Source organism: Myotis daubentonii, chromosome X (genome assembly GCF_963259705.1).
Source record: "Myotis daubentonii chromosome X, mMyoDau2.1, whole genome shotgun sequence".
Classification (NCBI taxonomy): domain Eukaryota; kingdom Metazoa; phylum Chordata; class Mammalia; order Chiroptera; family Vespertilionidae; genus Myotis; species Myotis daubentonii.
In genome coordinates, this window is record NC_081861.1 from 13,943,474 (window position 1) to 13,950,988 (window position 7,515).

Below are 7,515 nucleotides of genomic sequence, written 5' to 3' on the forward strand. Positions count from 1 at the left end.
GGTGGTAGTGTTAGTTTTATTATTCTGAGACTGCCATGCATGCATTGTGGGATAAAACAACCAAGTGTGCTTATTTCATTGGATGGAAGAGGTTAAATAAAAACTCTGTAGTCCTGAAATGGAATTGGAAGTGTTAGAATGAATTTATAACTTATTTTATCTTTTTTTTTTTAAAAAAAATATTTCTATTGATTTCAGAGAGGAAGGGAGAGGAAGAGAGCGATAGAAACATCAATGATGAGAGGGAACCACCAATTGGCCACCTTCTGCACGCCCCCCACTGGGGATTGAGCCCACAACCTGGGCATGTGCCCCTGACCAGAATCGAACCTGGGACTCCTGAGTCTGCAGGCTGATGCTCTATACACTGAGCCAAACCGGCTAGGGCAGTGGTCGGCAAACTGAGGCCCCTTGAGTGTGGCTCTTCCACAAAATACCACATGCGGGCACACACGTACAGTGTGATTGAAACATCGTGGCCACACTCAAGCGGCCAAAGAGCTGCATGTGGCTCGCGAGCGCAGTTTGCCGACCACTGGGCCAGGGCATATAACTTATTTTATCTTAAAAATATTTTCTACCTGTCTATGAAAAGGCCTAGAAACAGGTAGCAAAATCCCTGGCAATATTACCTCTAGTGCCCAGATCTTGATTTCTAAATATCAATTTTCCAGGAAAAAGAGCCAGAGCTCATTGGGGAAATAGCAAGGAAGTTGTCAAGGACTACTAAGGTGATGGCAAAAGGACCCAGGAACCAGGACCAATCGGTATAAAGCTTCCAAATGGCTAAGGATGAGATAATTTGAGCTTCAACAAGGAGCACATCAAATATGGTTAAATCTATGAGATCCTACTGATACCAAAGGTTTTAAAGAGTCATTGATCCCATTGATCCTCATCTGTGGGGGATACTAGGGAATCAACTCCTTATTTTGAATACTGGTAAATAAAGGGAGAGAATGAAACATTTCTCCTGCCTTTCCTATATAAACTGTATTTCAGGATAACCAAATAGTTGGTGAGGGAAAATTACTTTTATGGAAGTAGAATATCACCATTTGACAACCCCTGATGAAATGATTGACAATGAGCAATCCATTGGTCTTATTCCTATTTTTCCACTTTTACCTGTATTCATTTGTAAGTGTACGTATGTATGCAGTTCTATACAATTCAAACATATTAACATGTGGAGGCTGGTGTTCCTACCATCACAGTCAGGATACTGAACAATTATATCAGAAGGGTTTCTCAGCTCTCCTAATTCCTCCAACCACCACTCCTTCCCGCCTTCCCTGGTGCTGTCCCTAACCTCTGGTGATCAACAATATATCCTCCAATTCCAAAATTTTGTCACTTCAAAACTGTTATATAAATGGAATCATACAGTATATAACCTTTAAAGATTGACCTTTTCACTCAGCATGATACTCCAGCAATGCATCCAAATTATTATGTCAATGGTTTGTTTCTTTTTATTGCTGAGTAGTATTCCATGATATGGATGATATACCATAACTTTTTTAACCATTCCCATAGAAGGATATCTAGTTTGATTCCAGTTTTGGCTATTACAAATAAAGCTGCTATGACCATTCATCAACATAGGTTTCCATTCCTCTAGAATAAATGCCCAGGAGTGCAACTGTTTAGTTGTTTGGTACTTGCATATATAAACTACATATGGTTTCATAAAAGTCTTTATCAGTTAAAGCTGCATGCTGAATATACTCCTTTGGACTCCCTGTCTAGTGCTCTTTCCCCATCTGCCGCCTCCCAGCCCACAGCAGCTTTAAACAGAATATCTGTGAGTCTGCCTAGAGGTTAAAGGGAGGGGGTAGGGGTAGGTCTTTGGCCTCAACAACTCACAGGAAACTGCTTGTGCCATCTAGCATATCAACTGGCTTTGCAAGCACCCGGCCCAGATGTGTCAGGCCTCTGGACAGAGATTCCCTTTATAAGACTTGTTCAATGGCTGTCTGTGAGCCCAGGCTTGCCCAGCCACCTCCTGGCTAGGGATATGCTGGGTAACTGCCAAGCCAATGACAGAGTTCACAGTCTCTGGTCTTTGCTCCCCCTTCATGTTAACTGGAAAGTCTCCATCTTCCACAACGTAAGTGGGGACACTGCAAGCACAGTTGCTGGCTGGCAGGACTTAGGCCACTCTTCATTGTATGCAAGCCATGGGCATTGGACACTCATTCTGCAAACATTTCCTGAGAAGTCACTAGGTTCCCAGGAGTTCCCCATTTCAGGGTAGGGCTGGGGACCCTCAGGGAAGGTACAGATCCTGGCCAGATGTTGGGGGAGGGTAGAAAAGCTGTCAGGGTTTGGAGCATAGTGGGAATGGGGAAAGGAAACTGGAACAAGGGAATAGCCCAAAGGCCTGAAGGACTAAAATGTGGCTGGAACAGTTAGTTGTTTTTGTTCAGAGTGGAGAGTAGGTGTGTGAGAAGGGGAATGATGGCAGACAGAGGGAAGTAGGCTGGAGCCTAAATAGGGAAGACCTGCAGTCCAGGTGAAGGGCTCTTGAGGAAAAATGGCATTTTGGAGCAAAAGTGGGGTTGGGGGGAGCAATATCACCAGAGTAATCAAACAGTTGGATTATTTTCTACTCTGACCATCCTTCATGACAACACTTTGATAACATCTGTTATCACTGTGCATTTCCAGACAAGCAATTTGAAAACCTGCCATGATTAATGGGCCCAACCAAGACATGGGGTGCAGACTCCCAGGCAAAGTGGACATTTCATACCAGATTGTGCCCAGATCTCAGAGCATGTGAAGCCTCTCTGCTACAGAGCTCCTAAATCATGGACACAGAGACCATGCCACTCTGGGCAGTGCCTACAGTACAGTTCCTTGTTGGATATGCTATGTGAGGGTCTGGGCAATAGCCTAGGGGATGGTGCACAAAGCTGAATGGTACACACTTAATTCCTAAGGTTCCTTTTGTCTGGTGGTGACAGGTGGCCCAGCCATCCACTAGGACAAATGAAACAAGTGCCACGTCACAATAAATCAGGCCAACTTTTGGTAGCTCATTTTATTGAGCATTTATTATGGGCCAGACCCTGAGCCAAAACTTTCATATCTGTTGGGATCCTCCCCCAAATCCTGTGGAGTAGGTCTTATTATTAGCCTCATGTTTCAGAGCAGGAAACCAAGTCTCAGAGAAACAAAGTAATTTGCTCAAGTTCACATCTTGCCAATAAAAAGTCAGGACAGGGTTCAAATCCAGGACTGGCTAACTTCAAAGCCCATGTCCTTCTCACTATAGCACACCTTGAAGCCTACTTTTTCCTCTTTAACTTTGAATTTTGAAACAATTATAGGTTCACAGGAAATTGCAAAGATAATGAAGAGAAGTCCTGTGGACGCTTTGCCCAGTTTCCCTCAATTATTACATTTCTTGCAACTACAGAACAATAACAAAACTAGGAAATTGATATTGGTAAACTGTCATTGAATCACATGTGTAGATTCTAGCAACCACCACTGAAATCCAGATACACAGCTATTTCATCTGACAATGCTCTTTCGTGTGCTACTCCTTTACACATACACACACCCTGCCACTATCCCTGACCCTTAGCAACCACTAATCTGTTCTCCATCTCCATACCATTTTTCATTTAAGAATTTTATGTAAAATAAACTTTTTTCACTCAATATAATGCCCTTGAGATCCATCCAATTTGTTGTATGTGTCGTCAGTTCATCTCTAGTTATTGCTGAGCCACTCCATGGTGTGGATGGGCCAGTGTTTGTTTAAACATTCACTCACTGAAGGATGGCTGGGTTCTTTCCAGTTTTGGGCTATTACAAATAAAGCTGCTATGAATATCCATGTATAGATTTGTGTGTGTGTGTGTGTGTGTGTGTGTGTGCGTGTGAAAAAATGCCCCCAAAGAGCAACGGTTGGGATATGCGGTAGTTGCTTGTTTAGTTTTTTAAGAAACTGCCAAACTGTTTTTCTAGTGTGGCTCTTGCATTTTGCATTCTCTCCAATAATGTATGAGTGATGTCATTTTTCCACAGTTTCTCTAGCATTTGATGTTGTCACTACTTTTTATTTTAGCCATTCTTAGGGTTTTAATTTGCATTTCCTGCTGGATAATGATATGGAGCATCTTTTCCTGTGCTTGTTTACCATCTGTGGATTATCTTCTGTGAAATGTCTTTTCATATCTTTTGCCAATTTTCTAATGAAAAGTGATATTTTTTTTACTGTTTGTATTTGAGAGATCTTTATATATTCTAGATACAAGTTCGTTATTAGATATGTGGTTTGTAAATATTTACTCTCAGTTTGTACCTTGTCTTCTCATCCTCTTAACAGGGTCTTTCACAAAGAATTTAGTTTTGATACAATTCAATTAATTTTTTTTCCTTTTATTTATTGTGGTTTTGGTATCAAGGCTAAGAATTCTTCATCAAACCCTAGGTCCCAAAGATTTTCTCCTATGTTATCTTCTGAAATTGTTATATTTATATGCTTTACATTTCAGTTTGTGATCCATTTTGAATTCATTTTTATATAAGACCAGAGGCCCGGTGCACGAATTCGTGCACAGGTAGGGTCTCTCGGCGTGGCTGGCGATCTGGGCCAATCAGGGTGGTCTCATCCAGTCACAATCAGGGCCGATCGGGGCTGGCCAGCTGGGGGGAGGGACCGCAGGAGGTTGGCCAGCCACAGGAGGTTGGCTGTGGGAGCACACTGACCACCAGGGGGCAGCTCCTGCATTGAGCGTCTGCCCCCTGGTGGTCAGTGTGCATCATAGAGACCGGTTGACCAGTTGTTCGTTCACTTAGGCTTTTATATATATAGATATGGAGATTAAGTCTAGATTTCTTTTCCTACTTTCTCTCCCTCCCTCCCTTCCTCTCTCCTTGTTCTCTCTCTCTCTCTCTCTTACTTTTTTGCCTGTGGGTATCCAATTGCTCCAGAACTTTTTTTTTTTTTTTTAAAAGAACCATCCTTTCTCTATTGATCTGTTTCTGCAACTTTGTCAAAAATCTGTTGAGTATATTTGTATGGGTCAATTTCTGGGTTCCCTATTCTTTCTCATTCATCTATGTGTCTATCCCTCTGCCCAAACCACACTGACCTGATTAATGCAGTTATACAATAGGCCATAATATTGAGCAGAGACTGTGTAAAATTGGTGATAATTCTTTAAATCTTTGGTAGAATGCACCAATTAAACCATCTGGGTTTGGAGATTTCTTTCTCAGGAATTTTTTAAAATTGTGAATTAAATTTCTTTAATGGTCATATGGCTATTCATATTATCTTTTTTATGTTGGGAAACTTTTGTTAGTTTGGCTTTTCAAAGATTTGGTCCAATATATCTAAGTTGTCAAATTTATGTATTGCAGAATTACTTAAAGTATTTCTTTATTATTCTTTTGATGACTGTGGCATCCATGGTGGTGTCTCGTTTCATTCCTGATATTGGTAAATTGTGTCTTCTCTTTTTCTCTACCAGCATCGCTAAATGTTTGTAAACCTTAGTAATCTTTTCATGAAACTGGCTTTTTATTTCATTGACTTTGTTTCACTTTCTGTTTTCAATTTCATTAATTGCTATTATTTATTATTTCTCCCTTGTGCTTGTTTTGAGTTTATTTTGCTCTTCTTTTCTAAGTTCTTAAAGTAGGAACTTAGACTATTTGAGACTGTTCCTTTCATGTATACATCTTATGCTCTAAATTTCCCTCTGAGCACTGCTGTAGCCGTGTCTCACAAATTTTGATATGTTATATTTTGATTTCTATTGATAACATTGTGGTCATAGGACATATCTGCTTATATATCTGTTTATTTTCAATCTTTTTAAATCGATTTAGATTTTTTATAACTCAGAATATGGTCTACCTTGGTGAATATTATGTAGACAACTTGAAAATAATGCATAAATCTGCTGTTGTTGGGCAAAGTGTTCTATAACTGTCAGGTAGTTCATGTTAGGTGATGGTGTTGTTGAATTCTTGTACATCCTTGCTGATTTTCTGTCTAGTTTTTCTAACAATTATTGAGAAAAGATTGTTGAAATATCCAACTATAATTGTGGATTTATCTATTTCTCTAATCAATTCTATCAGTTTTTGCTTCACATATTCTAGAGTGCTATTGTTTAGTGTGTAAACATTTAAGATTACAATGTCTTTTTGATGGATTGACCCTTTTAATATTATATAATATTTTTCTCTGTCTTTGGTAGTTTCTTTGCTCTGAAGTCTACTTTATCTGATATTAACATAGTCACTTTTGTTTTCCTTTGATAAATGTTTGTATGATATTGTTTTGTCATATTGTTACATTAAAATGAATTTCTTGTAGACAACATATAGTTGTATAATGTTTTTTTAATCCACTCTATCAATACCTGTCTTTTTAGAATTCTATTTTGATTTGTCATTAGTGGTTTTGAGAGTATCCATTTGTATAGATTTCTTAGTGTTGTATTGTAATCTACTGGTGTCAACACTTTACCAGTTTAAGTAAAATGTGGAAACCTTACTTCCATTTATGTCTCTTTGCCTTCCCTCACTTTATAGTATAATCATCTTAAATATTTTCTCTTTATCTGTTTAGAAACCCATCAGACAATGTCAAGACTTTTGTCTCAGCCACCTAACTTAATTAAGAAAATTTAAGAGGAAAAGAGTTTATTATTTTTAATTGTATTGTTATTCTTTCTGCTGTTCTTCATTCTTGGCATACCAGGTTTTCTTATTGTATCATTTACTTCCCACTCAGAGAAATTCCTTTGGCCATTTTTTTTAGGATAAGTGTGCAGGTGATATATTCTCTTAGTTTTCTTTAAACAAAATGTTCATTTCACCTACATTCTTAAGGTTATTTCTTTGAGTATGGGATTCTAGGTTGGCAGTTCTTTCCTTTTAGCCCTTAAAAAATGTGCCACCTCCTTCTTACTTCCATGATTTCAAATCATTTTACCTTTAATGTTTGTGTGTCATGTTGAGAGATTTGGGATCCTACTTAATCTTCATTTCTGGAGGCAGTCATCCTATTGTGGCATAGTATGCAAGTCTAGGTGATGGTGGTTGCTCTGCTCCTCACTGGGCCCTGGTAATACCACCCCGGCAAAAACAGAGTGCCAAATTATACCACCTTGCATTGCTTGTTGTCATCAGATAGGAGTGGAAGTTCATCTTGCTGGATCCCACTGACACTACCACGTCTAAGACAGTCGAATACCAAACAGTACCACTGCTCACTTTTTCTCATTCTACCTTTTTTTAATTGGTGTAGGGCCACAATTCTGCTCCCCACTTGACATTGCTGACATTGAAAGGAGGGAGTCGTTTTTCCTTTCTTGCGTGGCTGGAATAGGACAGGTGACGTGAAAAATGTTTCTGTTATGCTGGGTCATCTTTCCCAGAGTTTTTGGCTAGAGGGAAAAATACTTTTCTTGGGTTGCTTTGTTTGTGCCTAATGAGAGTTCAAGATTGGTGATATCTAGAACACCCTTTCAGGAATAT